Source organism: Lynx canadensis, chromosome X (genome assembly GCF_007474595.2).
Source record: "Lynx canadensis isolate LIC74 chromosome X, mLynCan4.pri.v2, whole genome shotgun sequence".
Taxonomy (NCBI): Eukaryota; Metazoa; Chordata; class Mammalia; order Carnivora; family Felidae; genus Lynx; species Lynx canadensis.
The window spans coordinates 61928168-61948277 of record NC_044321.2 but is presented as its reverse complement, the minus strand read 5'-3'; the positions used below and the strand labels follow the sequence as shown (position 1 = coordinate 61948277).

Below are 20110 nucleotides of genomic sequence, written 5' to 3'. Positions count from 1 at the left end.
AGGAAAGAAAAATCCAATTTGGTATCACATTTTAAGATCTCTAACATGTAAGAATCCTAAAATTTCTCATCTATTTGAGATTAACAGTCTGTTTTTACATATGGCTGTATTTGTGTTGTCATGGATTTAAAATAAGTGGAATTAAGCTAACAATAACAACACTCAAACCTCTCTGACACACCTTATGTAAATATTCCAAAGTTCATAGGAAATTCAGGCCTCAGAAAATATAAAAAGTTTCTTTTCATCATAAATTGGTTACCTATTTGTTTAATCTGAATTTAAATTATTTGAAGACCTTATTTGGGCCTTCAATAAAAAACAGTCTCCTAGAAAACAGTTATCCTGCTTCTAAGATCCAGGCATCTAAATTCCAAGAAGTTAGAGGCAGGCCTCAGAGTCAGCTGTGATCAATGGTTTCAGAACATAGGGGGATTCCAAGTTGCTGGTAATTAGGTAAAGACTTAACAGGTATCCCTGGAAGAAAGTAGGCCCTCTAGTTAGTGCTTTATAAAAAGTCCAAAAGTATGTAAGCTGTCTGTAACATATTTCTATCACCCATACTAAAGTTAGAACTGTCTTCACACTATGCACTCCCACCACACCCATGCACTCCTAAATATCTCTATTGCTATTTTGTGACTTGTGTATCCCTTCAGGTATGTTCCCTATCACTTTATTCTGATTATACAGGATAAAACATTTGTGTCACAGTACTATGTAAAGGGACACACTGTGTCTTTAGCTCTGAATACCACATTCCAAGTTCGTTTGGGGCTTAACACTGTCCTGGGTTTGGAATCCAGCTGTCTGACAACAGAGTGGCCCAGTGTTATTAATGTAATGTTCTCCCCTTAATGGTAAATAAGCTATTGGAGGGAAAAACTTCTTAGAAATGTCAACAATGTAGTGACTCCCATGTAGTTTCTAATACCAGTGAGAATGCCGCTAAGCATTTCCATGGAAATGCCAACCTAAAAAGCTACTTATTGTGATAATAAAGTTATAGTGATGAGAGGAGGGTCTTTCTGCTCCCCTCCCCAAAATTGTTTATTGCCATGGAGGAAAGCCACTGAAATCATTAATACAAGCCATGTTGTTTATAGATTAAAACCTTATGGAGGATGTGTAGCTTTGCTCCAATTAATGACCAATCACTCAATAAGCACTTATTGCACATTTTTCTTTTTTTAATTCTATTTTTTAGAGAGAGAAAACACACAAGTGGGGGAGGGGTAGAGAAAGAGGGAGATAGGATCCAAAACAGGCTCTGCACTAACAGCAGAAAGTCCAATGTAGGTCTTGAACTCAGGAACCACGTCATGACCTGAGCAGAAATCAGATGCTTAACCGACTGAGCCACCCAGGTGCCTCTATTACACATTTTTCCATTTGCAAAACATTGTGACAGGCTAGGTTTGGGGTTCACAGAGCTTAAGAATAAAAAGGCTGGACTTTTTTTCTCCCACCCTATGGGAGTTCACAATCTACCTATAGAGACAAGGTTTATTCTCATTAAAAGATACAAGATAATAGAATAATGACTGCCATATTATTGGTAAAGACAATAAACATAATACAAGTTGAAGGAAGAGAGATATTAGTGTAGAATGGGGTGGTCAAAGTAGGTGTCAAGAAATAGAACCTGAGCTGAGCCTAGTATGAGTATGAAAAAGAGTCATAAAAATTTACATTTGTGTAGTGTTCTACAGTTAACAAAACGTTTATATTTGCTGGTTCTCCTATTTATTATGCATCATTCAACAAACACCTGCTGTATTAAAAAATTAACTAAACTTTGTCCCCATTTATTAAGTTGATGGGGAGAATCCCTTCATAATGTATATGTACACTTTAAATACATTACAATTTTATTTGTCTATTATACTTTAATAAAGCTGGGGAAAAATTGTACCTCACCTCCTTGAGATTACCTTTATAGGGTAAACAGAACAACTAACTTTTATCATTTGGCAATAATAGGATCATAAAGAAAGCAAAAATGTCACTGTGGCATTGGCCAAATAAAAGTAGGGCCCCACTGAGCTGTACTTTCATGAAAATTAAGCTTCCTGCATCTTGCCGCTGCTCAGCAGAAGTATCTGCCTTAGAAGACTGAACCCTATGTCCTAACCTCCCCCACTTCCTCTTCTGCCTTGGCCCTGCCCTCCTCACCCTATCCTTGTTGGCAGTCGTCCAACACATGCACACACCATCCGGTGCATGCTAGCATTTATTAGAAAGGTAAAGGAAGTCTTGAGTGAGGCATTATGCTTAATGTAATCATAAACTACCCCCAAATATTGATTTAATCTTTAAGTCTCTCCTGGAGGCTGAATTAAAAAATACTCATAAACCCCCAAACCCCAAACCTTGTATAGCCAGACACATCCTTGGGTCTTGGGATTCTCATCAATCTCTCACCTATACCACTTCTGATTTCTCCTTCAGTCCCACTAAACTACTTTTGCTTTTTTGGTTTTATGTTCTTTGCCTTCTGTTCCTTCCTAAATATGTGGATTCTTCTGCCCCACCCCTTTTACTTTCTTCTCCAGTGATTTGTAGTGTTCATCCACAGGTCACGGTCCCTTACACTTTTTTTTCAGGTTTCTTTTTTAATAGACTCTACCCTGCTAGCGAAGTCCATATTTTACTTCCACTTTATGCCATTATCTAGATTCCTGAACAATAGCATCTGTGTTTCCACACTAAAAACTTGCTCCTCCCTCCACCCCTAGACACCCATCCTGAGGAATTAAATACTGTATTACTCAAAAGTGCCTAATACTGCACAGTTATTCTTCCAAAGTTGCTCAATTAGGAGAGGAAGAGAGCAAAACTGAATAAAGCAGACTCACTGTCATTAATAGGCTCACTGTCTAAATGGATATGACAGATATGTAATCAAAAAGAGTGATTTCAGCACTCTAATAAATATGGTAATAGTACCACAAACAAGGGAACATTTACAAATAATAAAAACTTCAACTTAAATCTTGAAGTATAAGTATACATTTTCCAAGTTCACCTCTTTGTCTAGTGAAAGAAGGTACATAGTTTGAGTATCTTCAAGTAGACAAGATATGCTGATATAAGGATCCTGATCTAAGTTGGTGAGAGAAGGTCAGGAGAACTTCAAGATAAGCCTCAACAGAACTTTGAATTTACACATGAGAAATGAGGTCAGTAAAGATCAACTCTGACTATGAGCTTCTGTGCCAGAGTGACTGGAAGATGTTTAATGTCAATGAAAAAAAAAGTCCTTTGGAAGAGTTGATTTGGGAGGGAAGATAATATATTTGTATTTAAGCATGTTTAAATTGAGGGGGAAAAACATAAGATTCAAGAAGAGCAATATTCTAGGCAGTTGAAAATGAAAGACTAAAGTTCAGGTGAATAGTTTGTGGCTGAGACAGAGATTTGAGTCATCCACATGAAAGTGATCATTTTAAAACATGAGAGTTAAGTTATCCAAGGGAAAGAGAGAACCAAAGAGATAAATGCCAAACATTCACATTTCACAGATCATAGATACGCTAACAACCTCAACTGGCTATCTGAAAAAAACTGTCATTGATGAAAGAAGACCAAAGGGAAGAGTGGGTATTGGGGTATCAGTGTGGTAGTAGCAGATTTGGACTGAAGGCTGTAGTGCCTGGGTTCTAGTCCCAGCCCTGTCATTATCAATACACTCTTGAGCAAGTCATCACTACTTCACTCCCATTCATAGGTTTCATTTTTAAACACGTAAAAGTACATTGGAACAGGATCTCTAAAATCACTTCGACTCAATCTGGCACCTGTTCTTTGAATAGCAAAAAGCACATTCTACTGACATGGCTCAGTAATACAATTTTCTTTTAAAAGAATGGTATAGAGGGGTGCCTGGGTGACTCAGTCCATTGAGCATCCAACTCTTGATCTCAGCTCAGGTCATGATCTCACGGTTTGTGAGATGGAGCCCCACATGGAGCTCTTTGCTGACAGCACAGAGCCTGCTTGGGATTCTCTCTCTTTCTCTCCCAAAAAAAAAAAAAACTTTAAAAAAATAATGGCATAGAATCTCACTAGACATTCATTGTGTTCCTGCTGTGCATGCAAATTACTATGGTAACCACTCTAGAAGAAAACTGGGGAAGTATAAAAGGAAGTAAAGTGGGAAAAGAAAACATGAAGATATAATCCCTGTTTCCAAGGAACTTGAAATCTAGTTGAAATTACTGGCCTCACATTCAGCTTATGCACAGTAAGTCATAATTCTGCTGCCAGACTTGTGTATCATTTTTTATATTGTTTTGTTTAAATGTTTATTTGTTTATTTTGAAAGAGAGAGAGAGAGAGCAGGGAAAAGGTAGAGAGGGAGGGAGTCAAAGAATCCAAAGCAGGCTCTGCACTGTGTAGGGCTTGAACTCACAAACCATGAGATCATGACCTGAGCACAAATCAAGCATCAGACACTTAGCCGAATGAGTCACCAAGGTGTCCCCATACTTGTGTATCACTGTAGTTTGATGAGAAACAAGCAGCTTAAATTTATCTCTTATACAAAGTTGTACCTATTTTTTGCTTTGATAAAATGCTCTGGAAAAAAATCCCTGCTCCTGTTTCAAAAGTTACAACAAAGGAAAAATAAGTAGTAATATAATAAAAGAACCATACATCTAAGGTGACTCAGTAAAACAATTCTGAAATGAGTTGGTCTGATTCAACATATTTACTGAGCAACAAGTGTAATGTTCCTTACTAGGTTCTACAGAAACTATTTTATTATAAATTATATCTTATCTTTGTCCTCAAAAGTGTCTAAAAGTTAGTAGTGGACATTATGTAAATATACAAATTACTATAAGAAAAAATAAAAACAGGTAGAAATACAAAATTGAATTCTGTAATTGAACCATTGGCCACTGTGGTCAACTGCTCTCCAAGGTTCTGTCGTCCTGAGAATACCCTGTACTTCCTGATTCTTCCTTCCACATTTAACCTTTCTACAAACTCTTCACTGTGCCCTCTACAACACCATTTTCATTATAAGTTCTCCTACATCCTAAATCGCTTCAAATAATTCTCCCACCGCTTCATTGTCTTATGTAAAACTTGATCCTCCCCATCAAAAGTAAGCTGCTTATTTTTCTACATCTCATCTACTGTGAAACCTAGAGAGTCTGTTCAATGTCTCCTGGCTTCCTAGTGCCATTTTAAATCATTACTTTTCTACTATAATGCAAACAGCCATTCACTTCTGCCACCCTTTAATCTTCCTTATTAATATCACCATCTATTGACCTCCTAGTTATTTTTCCCTAATTCACTGAATAATTTAGCATTTGGCTTGTGGTTTTCCTCTTTACCCCAAATCCTGCTATCACCTTTGTAACTTCATATTCCATATAAACAACCAACCTAGGAAACTGATTTTAACTTATTTGACCTCCTTATTTATAACAATATGCATTCACATTCTACCTTACCTACTCATTCCATGGCCATAATTGGAACCTCAATTTATTATCACACAACTGAAATCTGAAACTCCATTGTACCACACTCTCACCACAAACTCCTAGACTTTCAGTTCTCTCACACCCTTATTGCTACTACACCACTTCTTAAATCTCAGTGAATCTTCCAGTCCCTTGGTCCCTCCCTTTTCTCCCAATCTGTTAAAACTTCATAGTTTCGTTGTTAACCACCCTTTTGGTAGCATTCTCAATCAATCTCCTTACCTATTGTTCTTCCGTAAGTTTTCTCTGTTACTCCCAATCTTATACCAATTTAACAATTTGTATTTTTTCTTTCCTACATGCAGGCTGTTGAATACCACTGGGATAAATCACATAATTGTGTAGACTGGGGCCACTAAAAATCTACACTATCCAATTTCTCTTGGGCCTTCAGAGTCTTGGTCATAGTTCTCTTCCATTTCCCAGAGCTACCATTCAAACCTTTACCAATTGTCAGAAGACCTGAACCCAAGTGAAGCCATCTTTTTCTCACCAGACACCATCATTTCTTATTTTACCAAGAAAATTAAACCTCAGGGATGACCAACCTCTATTTTTTTCTGCTCCACTTCCACTTTCATTTACATGTCAGTACTTTCTCTCACTCTGCACCCTCTAATAGCTCCCTAATCCCTAGAGGATAAACCCAAATTCTCTAGAATTTCAAACCCCATAGTCCAATGACATACAGATACATACACCCAAATATGCACAGCTGCACACACCTTTATCTTATATTTCATCCTTATCACATTGTTACTTTTCCCTACACATATCAGGTTATTTCTTATCTCCAAGGCTTTGTTCATTCTACTTTCTAACCCTGCCTAAAATGCTCTTCTCCACCTGCCCTACTCTTCTATATTTTATGAAGCCTTTACTAACATACATGAACAATTTGTATTTCCATTCTGTGTCCTTTATATTCTTCTATTGCTACAGCTGTAGTGGTGCAGTGAATTAATTTGTTAATACATCTGTGTCTCCCTTTAGTGGAGTGTAAACTTTTGATGGGCAGGGCTTGTGTCTTATTTTCCAAAGTGTCTAGGATAGAATTGACATATAGTAAGCAGCTAATACATCTTTTTTGATATGACTAACATATCACAATGGTACAGAAGACAAGGAAATTTTTTAAGAAGGATATGATGTAAGAGATAGTCATAAAGATTATTAGAATTACATATGATAGCAATGAGGAAAAAGAACATATCAGATGACAAAATGGCCTGAGCAAAGGAAAAGAGACCAAATAAGGATGGAGCTTGTCATAATTTCACATTTATATAATATACATATAATAAATGATGGAGAGTGACACTATAATGTTAAGATAGAATATTATTGTGGTCTTAAATGTTGCATCAAGCTTAACTTAAGTCACTGGAGACCTTTGAAAGGGAAGTGATATGATTAAAACTGTGCTTTAAGATGAATAATCTGGCGTAAGTGATAAGAATAGACTGAATAGAAGAGAAGCAAGAAAGTTAAAATGAAAATTGTAACTTCTAATATTCATTAAAAATAGTCTCATATTATAACCAAAAAGAGGATCAAGAAATAGATCGATCCTTGGCTTATGTGCAGTTGTCTTCACAACAGTTTGTTCAACTGCCATGATTTGTACCAGTATTTGAATTTGTCTTATGTCAGTGTTTAGTGCTAGAGCTTGTGTTATCTATAACGTAACAGTGTTGTGTAGTAAAAATAGCAGTGGACAGTGAGTCAAGCATCCTGACTCTGCCACTAATTCTGTGTGTTACTTTTGCAATCATTTTATCTTTCTGGGTCATAAAGAGAGTTGAATTAGATGCATTCTAAGTTTTGTTCTACCTCTAAAATTCTATAAAACTACGTCATTGAATCCTAATCAGAGATTTTTATTTCCCTTTAGGGAACCTTCAGTCAATGGAGTATTTCTGTTTAAGAATTGTTTTCAGTATCCTGACATGTACTTCCTTTTTTATTGACTTGTTCACAGTGACCTGGTTTCACCTAACAGTTGTGTGGGAACATAACTATTACCCCTTCTCATATGACTCAATCTGTGATCACGTTTGGTCTCAAATCCTCAGGAAAGCCTGAACACTAGGACACTGTTAAGTTACGTTTTTTCCTGCCATTTCTTATTGTAAAGAGTGCCCAGGTATCACAGGTAAAATTTTTCAAATAATTGGATATGTCTTAGAGAAACAAATCTGATATTATGCTAACAGATTTACAGTAACAAAAGGGACTCTAAGAAGCAACTTAGTATAAATTAGTGGGAAAAAATTTATATTTGCTCCTATAGGCAATTAGAAGATTCTGAGGAGGGGGTGCCTGGGTGGCTCAGTCAGTTAAGCATCCAACTTCACCTCAGGTGATGATCTCACAGCTGGGGAGTTTGAGCCCCATATAGGGCTTTTTGCTGACAGCTGAGAGCCTGAAACCTGCTTTGGATTCTCTGCCTCCCTCTCTCTCTGCCCCTTCCCTGCTGGCTATCTCTCTCTCTCTCTCTCTCTCTCTCTCTCAAAAATAAATAAACATTGAAAAATTTTGAAATGTATGATCAAGATGGTGTTCAGTGAGAACTACCTCCTCACTGCTGATTTATGAACAAATTAAAGCTTGCTTTTCACATGTATACCTAGCTTTTTCATCCTTCCTTCCTTCCTTCCTTCCTTCCCTCCTTCCTAGTTCTACTTGCAACAAAACACTACATTTCCTGACTGGTATTTAAGAAACTATACAAACTTGGGGGTGGGGAAGAGCTAAGATGGCAGAGGAGTAGGAGGACCATAGGCTTGCCTCCTCACTCCAACACAGGTAGATAAATATCAAACCATTGTGAATACGCAAGAAATTAATCTGAGGATGTACAAAACAAACTACACAACTAGAGGGAGAGAAGAGGCCACATTGTGGAAGGTAGGAGGTGTGGATATGTGATTTGGAGGAGAAATGGAACACAGGTGTTGTGGAGGGGAGGCATCTCTAGCCACAGGGAGAGATGAGACAGAGACAGAGACAGAGAGAGGAATGCACAGGAGATCACACAAATAAAACACTACCTCAAAGCCATTGGTTGGTAAAATTAGAGGGGCTGATTTTCCTGAGATTTACAACAAGTGAGGCTCAAAGACTGGAGTTTTAGAGATCCATAACATGGCCAGTATGGAGCCTGGCAGGTGCTGCTGAAGTGTTCCTGTGGAGAAAGGGGGCAGATAGCCCAGTAACAGATGGCATGATCTGAGGATCTCCTGTGACACACTGGGAGAGATGGTTCCCCCTTCTTGGAGCACAGAAGGTAAAGGTGGCATTGCCTCTCTGGGGACAAGAACCATCAGGAGCCCCCACTCCTCAGCATAGGTGCAGAGGTACCTGCTGAGGGCAGTTAACCTAGGCACTGACTCTTTACTGTGCTTTACTACAAAATCCAGGCTCTTGCACTTTGATGCAACTGCCCTTCTGGGACAAACCTATATCAGTCCCAGTGCAGCAAGACCCTCCCTCAGACAAGCATGAATCCCCACAATGCCAAGTCTTTTTTTTTTATATGAAATTTATTGACAAATTGGTTTCCATACAACACCCAGTGCTCATCCCAAAAGGTGCCCTCCTCAATACCCATCACCCACCCTCCCCTCCCTCCCACCCCCCATCAACCCTCAGTTTGTTCTCAGTTTTTAACAGTCTCTTATGCTTTGGCTCTCTCCCACTCTAACCTCTTTTTTTTTTTCCTTCCCCTCCCCCATGGGTTCCTGTTAAGTTTCTCAGGATCCACATAAGAGTGAAACCATATGGTATCTGTCTTTCTCTGTATGGCTTATTTCACTTAGCATTACACTCTCCAGTTCCATCCACGTTGCTACAAAAGGCCATATTTCATTTTTTCTCATTGCCACGTAGTAGACCTACCCTATGACCCAGCAATAGCACTGCTAGGAATTTATCCAAGGGATACAGGAGTACTGATGCATAGGAGCACTTGTACCCCAATGTTCATAGCAGCACTCTCAACAATAGCCAAATTATGGAAAGAGCCTAAATGTCCATCAACTGATGAATGGATAAAGAAATTGTGGTATATATACACAATGCCAAGTCTTTAAAGTTTGGGAGAGTTTTAAAACACCCTGCCTGCCTGGAATAAAACACATGTGCAATGCACTACTGGGAAGGCACACAGCTCAGACACAAACAGGGTGAATGCAGGGATCTAAGGGATGCAAAGGCACAAGAATGGAGATTATTTGCTCATCTTGGAGGGCTTCCTGGACAGTGGTGGGTGTAAAATCCCCTCTACAGAATGAGGGAAGGGTCTGGTGCCATTTCTGTCCTCCACCCTTCAGCATAAACTAACTTCTGTAAGCAGAACAGATGGCACCAACACTAGTGGCCAAAACCGCTTACAACAAGGTCTGCCCCCTGCACTCTGCAGGTGCTGTTTTTCTGGGCAAGTGTGCCTGAGAACCAGAGCAGCAGGCCCTTCACACAGAAGACCAGCACACACACACACCCACACACACACCATGTCTACTGACCATAGAGTGCCACAAGGCTTCAGCTCTAGTGGAAATCACATCAGATCTCTTTTAACAAGCAGACAAGAGCTCGTCTAGAAGAAACCTACCACAATCTGGCCAAGGTCCAAACACTCCCCACTGCAGTCAAGGAGAAACACTGCACAAGAAAGACATGGGGAAAACAGCAGCCAAAACACAATAACAGAATGCACACAGGAAACACCACAGATACTTACTTCTTGCAGTGCCAAGTCCTGGACAATATATGACCTCTTTTATTTAAAGTCATTACTCTCAGGAGCAGGAAACATAACAGGTTTTCCCAAACCTAAAACACAGAGGAAGACAGAGACCTAGACAAAATGCCAAGATGGAGGAATTCATCCCAAAAGAAAGAACAAGAAAAGTTCTCACCAGGGATCTAATCGAAACAGATATCAGTAATATGCCAGATCCAGAATTTAAAGCAACAACCACAAGGGTACCAGCTCAGCTTGAGAAAAACATAGAAGACACCAGGGAGTTTGTAACCACAAGATAAAAGATCTAAAAACTAATCAGGCTGAAACAAAAATGTTATAACCAAGATGTAAAATCAACTGGTGTAATGACCACAAGGATGAAAGAAGCCAAGAATGAATAAGTTATATAGAAGATAAAATTATGGAAAATAATGAAGCTGAAAAGACACAAAGAAAAATATTGGACCATTATTGTAGATGTAGGTAACTCAGTGACTCCATCAAATGTACTAACATTCATATCATAGGAGTCCCAGAAGAAGAAGAGATGGTAAAGGAGGCAGAAGGTTTATCTGAGGAAATAATAGCTGTAAATTTCCCTACTCTAGGGATAGAAACATACATCCACATCCAGGAGGCACAGAGAACTCCCATCAAAATCAACAAATCAGGCCAACACCAAGACATATCATAGTTAATTGTGCAAAATATAGAGATAAATAAAAAAAATCCTAACAGCAGCAAGAAAAAATAAGTCCCTAACTTACAAGGGAAGATACATAAGGTCAGCAACAGATCTGTCCACAGAAACTTGGCAGGCCAGAAAGGAGTGGCATAATATATTAAACATGCTGAATGGGAAACATATGCAGACAAGGATACTCTATCCAACAAGGCTGTCATTCAGAATAGAAAGAGAGATAAAGAGTTTCCCAAACAAACAAAAACTACAGGGGTTCATGACTACTAAACCAACCCTATAAGAAATATTAAACGGGACTCTTTGAATAGGAAATTAAGACTAAAAGTTAAGAAGACTATAAAGGAAAAGAGAAAACCTTCAGAAACAACAAAGATAATCATAAAATAGCACTAAATTAATATCTATCAATATTCACTCTGACTGTAAATGGACTAAATGCTTTAATCAAAAGACATAAAGTGCCAAAATGGATAAAAACACAAGACCAAATCTATATGCTGCCTACAAGAGACTAATGTTAAACCTGTAGACACCTGCAGATTGAAATTGAAGGGATGGGGAAATATTTATCTTGCAAATGGATGTCAGAAGAAAGCTGAAGTAACTATATTATAGAAGACAAACTAGATTTTAAACAAAAGATTTTAACAAGAGATGAAGAAGGTATTATATCATAATAAAGGGGTCTATCCAACAAGATCTAATAATTGTAAATATTTATGCCCCCCAACCTGAGCACCCAAATATGTAAAACAATTACTAGCAAACATAAAGGAATTCAATGATAATAATGAAATAATAGTAGGGGACTTTAACAACCCATCTACTTACAGCAATAGACAGATAATCTAAACAGAAAATCAACAAGGAAATGATGACTTTGAATGACACACTGGGCCAGATGGACTTAACAGATTTATTTGGAACATTTCATCATAAAGCAGCAGAATACATATTCTTTACAAGTGCTCATGGAACATTCATCAGAAATGATAACATACTAGTCACGAATCAGGCTCAATCAGTAAAAAACGATTGAGATTATACCATGCATATTTTCCAACCACAATGCTATGAAACTTGAAGTCAACCACAAGAAAAAGTTTGGAAAGACCACAAATACATGGAGGTTAAAGAACGCCCTACTAAAGAATAAATGGGTCAATCATAAAGTTAAAGAAGAAATTTAAAAAATACATGGAAACTATGAAAGTGAAACCACTAAAGTACAAAATTTTGGGGATTCAGGAAAAGCAGTCATAAGAGGGAAGTATATAGCAATATACACCTACCTTAAGAAGCAAGAAAAATCTCAAATACACAAACTAACTTTACACCTAAAAGACCTAGAAAAAAATAACAAATGAAGCCTAAAGCAAGCAGAAAAGGGAAAATAATAAATATTAGAGAAGTAAATGATACAGAAACAAACAAAAAAAAATAGAACAGATCAATGATACCAGAAGCTGATTCTTTGAAAGAATTTTAAAAAAATGATAAACCTCTACCAAGACTTACCAAAAAGAAAAGAGAAAGGACCCAAATAAATAAAATCATGAATAAGAAATGAGGGATCAGAACCAGCACCAGAGAAATACAAACAACTATGAGAATATTATGAAAAATTATATGGTAACAAATTGGGCAATCTTGAAGAAATGGAGCAATTCCTAGAAACATATAAACTACCAAAAGTGAAACAGAAAGAAATAGAAAACTAGAACAGATTTAGAACCAGCAAAAAAATTCAATAACTAATCAAAAAATCTCCCAACAAACAAAAGTAAAGGGCTAGATGGCTTCCCAGGGGAATTCTACCAAATATTTGAACCTATTCGTACCCATTCTTCTTGAAGTGTGCCCAAAAATAGAAATGGAAGGAAATCTTCCAAACTCATTCTATGAGGCCAACATTACCTTGATTCTAAAACTAGACAAAGACCTTACTAAAAATGAGCATTACAGGCCAATATCCCTGATGAACGTGGATGCAAAAATTCTCAGCAATATACTAGCAAATTGAATCCAACAGTACATTAAAGAATCATTCACTGCTATCATGTGCGATTTAATCCTGGGCTGCAAGAATAGTTCAATATTTGCAAATCAATCAACATGCAGTACCACGTTTTTTTTTTTTTAAAGGTTAAGAACCATATGCTACTCTCAATTGATTCAGACAGAAAAAGCATTTGACAAAGTAGAGCATCCATTCATGATAAAAATCCCTCAATAAAGTAGAGATAGAGACAACATACCTCAACATCATACAGGCCATATATGAAAGACACACAGCTAATATCATCCTTAATGTGGGAAAAATGAGAGCTTTTCTACTGTGATCGGAAGAAGACAGGGATGTCCACTCTCAACGTTGTTATTCAACATAGTACTGAAAGTCGTGGCCTCAAAAATCAGACAACAAAAAGAAATGAAAGACCCCCAAATTGGGAATGAAAAAGTCAAACTTTTACTATTTGCAGATGACATGATACTCTATGTAGAAAACCAGAAACACTCCACGAAAAAAATTGGATAGAACTGATATGAATTCAGGTAAGTCGCAGGATACAAAATCAATGTACAGAAATCTGTTGCATTTCTATACACCAAAAATGAAGCAGCAGAGAGAGAAATCAAGGAATCTGTCCCATTTACAATTTCACCAAAAAACTATAAGATACCTAGGAATAAACCTAACCAAAGAGGCAAAAGTTCTGTACCCTGAAAACTATAGAACACTTATGAAAGAAATTGAAGATAATGCAAAGAAATGGAAAAATGCTACATGCTCATGGATTGGAAGAACAAATATTGTTGAAATGTCTATAACTACCCAAAGCAATCTACATATTTAATGCAATCTGCACCAAAACACCACCAGAATTTTTCACAGAGCTAGAACAAGCAATCCTACAATTTGTATGAAACCACAAAAAAACAAAAATGAATAGAGCAAAGCTGAAGGCATCATAATTCTGGACATCAAGTTTTTAATACAAAGCTGTATGTAGTCATTAAGACTGTATGGCACTGGCACAAAAACAGATCCATAGATCAATGGAACAGAATGGAAAACCCAGAAGTGGACCCACAACTATATGGTCAACTAATCTTCAACAAAGCAGGAAAGAATATCCAATGGATAAAGACAGTTTCTCAACAAATGGGAAAACTGGAGAGAAACATACAAAAAATGAAACTAGACCACTGTCTTACACCATACACAAACATAAATGCAAATCGATGAAAGACCTAAAGGTGGAACAGGAAACTATCAAAATCCTAGAGAAAGACACGGGCAGAAACCTCTTTGACATCTGTCATAGCAACTTCTAACTAGATATGTCTCCTGAGACAAGGGAAACAAAAGCAAAAATGAGCTATTGGGACTTCATTAAAATAAAAATCTTCTGTACAGTTAAGGAAACAATCAACAAAACTAAAAGGCAACCTTCAGAATGGGAAAAGATATTTGCAAGTGACATATCTGATAAAGGGTTAGTATCCAAATCTATAAAGAATTTATCAAACTCAGCACCCGAAAAAACAAATAATCCAGTGAAGAAATAGGCAAAAGACATGAATAGACACTTTTCCAAAGAAGAGATCCAGACGGCCAACAGACACTTGAAAAGATGCTCATCACTCATCATCAGGGAAATACAAATCAAAACTGCCATGAGATATCACTTCAGACCTGTCAGAACGGCTAAAATTAACACAGGAAAAAACAGATGTTGATGAGGACACAGAGAAAGGGGAACCCTCCTACACTCTTGGTGGGAATGAAAACTGGTGTAACCATTCTGGAGAACAGTATGGAGTTTCCTTAAAAAGTTAAAAATAGAACTATCCTATGACCCAGCAATTGCACTACTAGGTATTCACTCAAAAGATACAAAAATACTGATTCAAAATGACACATGCACTCCAATATTTATAGCAGCATTACCAACAATAGCCAAATTATCAAGAGCCAAATGTCCATCAACTGATGAACAGATAAAGAATATGTATACATATATTTCATAAAATGGAGTATTACCCAGCCATCAGAAAGAATGAAATACTGCCATTACCAATGACATGGATGGAGCTAGTGCATCATGCTATGTGAAATAAACAATAAGTTAAGTGAAATATACTGAGTGAAATAAAACAAATACCATATTGATTTCACTCATATGTGGAATTTAAGAAATGAAAGAGATGAAAAAAAGGGGGGAAATGAGAGAGACTAACCATAAAACAGACTCTTAACTGTAAAGAACAAACAAGTTTGCTGGATGGAGGTTGGTGGCAGGAAGGGTTAAATATGTGATGGTTATTAAGGAAGGTACTTGTTGTGATGAGCACTGAGTATTATATGCAACTGATGAATCACTAAATTCTACTCCTGAAACTAATATTACACTATATGTCAAATAACTGGAATAAAAAGAAAACTTGAAACAATAACAACAAAAAGGAAACTACACAAACTTACTAGGCGTTCACCCTAGTTACATCTCCTAACTCATTTTTCAAAATTATTCAGTTTTAACGTGTAGCTACCAACTGGTTACATCTGCATAAAGTAATGATTCTGTTTCCTTGCCTATTATTAAGGATATCAGTTTAGAGTTATTGGCCAAGGCCCACACTGTGTAATATGGCTTATTCCAGTCTCAGACCAATGCAGATCAGTTATTCTCAAGAATATTCCTGCCAATTCAATACCAATCAGTAACACCTTTGAGGACTTACCATGTCCCAAGCCTGGACTAAGATTGTTGAGAACACAAAGATGAGAAAGACATGGTACCTGCCCCAAAAGCTTCAGGTGAGAAGAGCTAAGCCAGGTACATAAATATAAATAACAGAGGCTTAGAAAATACTTTTAATAAATTGATATAATATTAGGCATAAAGAAATAAGTTCTATAGTTATACCACATTTTTTTGCTTTATTATTGAGTGTGTTATGAAGAATAAAAGTAAATTTTAAAACAGGCTAATTGGCTCTTCTGTTTACAAAGTCAGCTTAACTTCTTTTTTAAAATTTTTTTAATTTTTATTCATTTTTGAGAGACAGAAAGAGACATAGTGCAAGTGGGGGAGGGGTAGAGAGAGAGGGAGACACAGAATCCAAAGCAAGCCTCAGGCTCTGAGCTGTCAGCACAGAGCCCGACATGGGGCTTGAACTCATGAACCATGAGATCATGACCTGAGCCAAAGTCAGATGCTCAACTAACTGAGCCGCCCAGGCACCCCTTAATTTCTTCTTAATACAACTAGCACTCTTACTATATTTTCTTATTTATTTTTTAAGCTTTTATTTAAGTTCCAGTTAGTTAACATACAGCATAATATTAGTTTTAGGTATACCATATAGTGATTCAACACCTCCATACATCATCCAATGATAACACAAGTGCGCTCCTTAATCTCCAGAACATATTTAATGCATTCCCCACCCAAATCCCCTCTGGTAACCATCAGTTTGTTCTCAATAGTTAAGAGTCTAAATCTTGGTTTGCATTTCTCTCACTTTTTTTTTTTACCTTTGCTCATTTGTTTCATTTCTTAAATTCCACATATGAGTACAATCATTTGTCATTTGCCCTTCTCTGACTGACTTATTTTGCTTAGCATAATACTTTCTAGCTCCATCCATATTGTTGCAAATGGCAAGATTTAATTCTCTTTTATGACTAATATTCCATTGAGTATATATGTTACATCTCCTTTATCCATTCATGAATCAGTGGACATTTGAGCTGTTTTCATAATTGTTTTTTTTGTTTCCATACTTTGGCTATTATAGATAATGCTGCTATAAACATTGGGGTGCATGTTTCCCTTTGAATTAGTATTTTTGCATCCTTTGAGTAAATACCTAGTAGTAAGATTGCTGGATCATAGGGTAGTTCTATTTTTTTAATGTTTATTTATTTTTCAGAGAGAGAGAAAGAGAGAGAGAGAGAGAGAGAGAGAGAGAGAAAACTGGGGAGGGGCAGAGAGAAAAGAAGACACAGAATCTGAAGCAGGCTCCTGGCTCTGGACTGTCATCACAGAGCCTGACGAAGGGCTCGAACTCATGAACAGTGAGATCATGACCTGAGCTGACATATGATGCCTAACGGACTGAGCCACCCAGGGGCCCCTGGGCAGTTCTATTTTTAGCTTTTTGAGGAACCTCTGCACTCGTCTCCACAGTGACTGAACAAGTTTGCATTCCCACCAGCAGTGCAAGTGGGTTGCCCACTTTCCCCATCCTCACCAACACCTATTGTTTCTTGCATTCTTCATTTTAGGCATTCTGACAGAGAGAGATGATATTTCATTGTAATTCTGATTTGCACTTCCTTGATGGTAAGTGATATTGAGCATCTTTTCATGTGATGTCTATTCATGCCCTCTGCCCACTTGTTAATTGGATTATTCATTTCTGGAGTGTTGTTTTATAAGCTCTTTATATATTTTGAATACTAACCCTTTATTGGATATGTCATTTGCAAATATCTTCTCCCATTCCTCAGGTTGCATTTTAGTTTTGTTGATATTTTTCCTTCGATGTGCAGAAGATTTTTATTTTGATGTAGTCTCAATAGTTTATTTTTTATTTTGTTTCCCTTGCCTCAGGAGACATATCTAGAAAGAAGTTGCTATGATCTATGTCAAAGAAGCTACTGCCTATGTTCTCTTCTAGGATTTTGATGGTTTCTTGTCTTGCATTTAGGTCTTTCATCAATTTTGCATTTGTTTTTGTGTATGATGCAAGAAAGTAGACCAGTTTCATTCTTTTGCATGTTGCTGTCCAGTTTTCCCAGCATTATTTGTTAAAGAGACTTTTCTCATTAGATATTCTTTACTGCTTTGTGGAAGATTAATTGACCATATAGTTGCGGGTTCATTTCTGGGTTTTCTGTTCTTTTCCATTGGTCTATGTGTTTCTTTTTCTGTCAGCACCATGTGGTTTTGATCACTACAGCTTTGTAGTATAAATTGAAGTTTGGAATTGCCATGCCTGTGGCTTTGATTTTCTTTTTCAAGGTTGCTTCTTTTTGGAGGTCTTTTGTGGTTCAATACGAATTTTGAAATTATTTTTTCTAGTTCTGTGAAAAATGCTGTTAGTATTTTGACAAGAATTGCATTAAATGTGTAGATTGCTTTGGGTAATATAGACATTTTAAAAATATTTGTACTTCCAATCCATTAGCATGGAATGTCTTCTGTTTCTTTGTGTTATCTCCATTTTCTTTCATCATTGTTCTACAGTTTTCAGAGTACAGTTCTTTAACCTCTTTGGTTAGGTATATTCCTAAGTGTCTTATGGTTTTGTGTGCAATTGTAAATTGGATCAATTACTTGATTTCTCTTGCTGCTTTGTTATTGCTGTATAGAAATGAAACATATTTCCATACATTACTTAATTCATTTATCATATCTAGCAGCTTCTTTGGTTGAGTCTTTCATGTTTTCTATATAGAGTAACATGTCATCTGCAAATAGTTAAAGTTTTACTTCTTTGCCAATTTGGATGCCTTTTATTTCTTTCTGCTGTCTGATTGCTTTAGCTAGGACTTCAAGTACTGTGTTGAATAAAAGTGATGAGACAGGACATCCCTGTCTTGTTCTTGACCTTAGAGGGAAAACTCTCAGTTTCTCCCCATTGAGGATGATATAAGCTGGAAGTTTTTCATATATGGCCTTTATTATACTGATGCATGTTCCCTCTAAAGCTACTTTGTTGAGAGGTTTTTTTTTATTATGAATGGATTTCGTCAAATGCTTTCTCTGCATCCACTGAAGTGATCATATGATTCTTACCATTTCTTTTTCTAAGGTGATGTATCATGTTGATAGATATACAAATATTAAACAACACTTCCAACCCAGGGATAAATCCCACTTGATCATGTTGAATGACTTATTTAATGTAATATTGGATTCAGTTTACTAGTATTTTGTTGAGGCAGAATTAGTGTCTGTAGTTCTTTTTTTAGTGGTGTCTTTATCTGGTTTTGGTATCAGGGTAATGCTGGACTCATAGAATGGATTTAGAAATTTTCTTTTCTTTTCCATCTTTTGGAATAGTTTGAGAAGAATAGGTATTAACTCTTCTTTAAATGTTTGGTAGAATTAGCCTGTGAAGCTATCTGCTCCCTTCAGTTTTGTTTCTTGGGAGTTGATTATTGATTCAATTTCTATCCTTATTATTGGTCTCTCCAAGTTTTCTATTTTTTCCTATTTCAGTTTTGGTAGTTTATATGCTTCTAGGAATTTATTCATTTCTTCCAGTTTGTCCAATTTATTGACATATAGTTTTTCATAATATTCTAATTATCTGTATTTCTGTGGTACTCATTATTATTTCTCCTAATTTCTGATTTTATTTATTTGAGTCTTTTCTTTTTTTCTTTATAAGTCTGGGTAGAGCTTTTTCAATTTTATTAATTTTTTCAAAAAATCAGCTCCTGGTTACATTGATCTGCTGTATTATTTTGGGGGGGGGGTTAGCTTGGGTTTTTTTTTTAGTTTCTGTATCATTTATTTCTGCTCTAATCTTTATTTTTTCTTTCTTCTGCTGGTTTATGTTTTGTTTGTTGGTTTTTTTCTAGCTCATTTATGTGTAAGTTTATATCGTTTATTTGAGATTTATCTTGCTTCTGTCAGTAAGCCTATATTCCTATAAACTTCCCTTATAGAACTGCTTTTGTTGCATCTGAAATGTCTTGGATCAGGGGCACCTGGGTGGCTCAGTCGGTTAAGCATCCAACTTCAGCTCAGGTCATGATTTCACAGCTTGTGAGTTCGAGCCCTGTGTCAGGTTCTGTGCTGACAGCCTGGAGCCTGCTTCTGATTCTCTCTCTCTCTCTCTCTCCCCCTCTCTCTCTCCCTCTCTCAAAAATAAACATTTAAAAAATTGAAGCGTTTTGGATCATTGTGTTTCAATTTTCTTTTGTTTCTATTTAGGTTTTTTTTTATTTCTTCTTTGATTTCCTGGTTGATCTATTCATTGTTTAGTAGCATGTTATTTAATCTCCATGTATTTGTGGTCGTTCCACATCTTTTCTTGTGGTTGACTTCTAGCTTCATAGCATAGTTGTCAGAAAAGATGCATGATATGAGGTTGATATTTTTGAATTTGTTGAGGCTTGATTTTTGA

General features: G+C 36.7%; 1 protein-coding gene across 4 annotated transcripts in view; it reads left to right on the top strand.

The window, feature by feature from the left end:
• CYSLTR1 (cysteinyl leukotriene receptor 1) overlaps nucleotides 1–20110 on the top strand; it is a 49517-nt gene that overhangs the window by 5329 nt on the left and 24078 nt on the right. For 2 of the 4 annotated variants that reach the window (XM_030305185.1, XM_030305182.1), the window contains one exon: nucleotides 17256–17313. The exons of the other annotated variants lie outside the window; for them this stretch is intronic. The gene's annotated coding sequence lies outside the window, so the exon portion shown is untranslated. The remainder of the gene's footprint in view (nucleotides 1–17255; nucleotides 17314–20110) is intronic. 4 annotated transcript variants of the gene reach the window in all.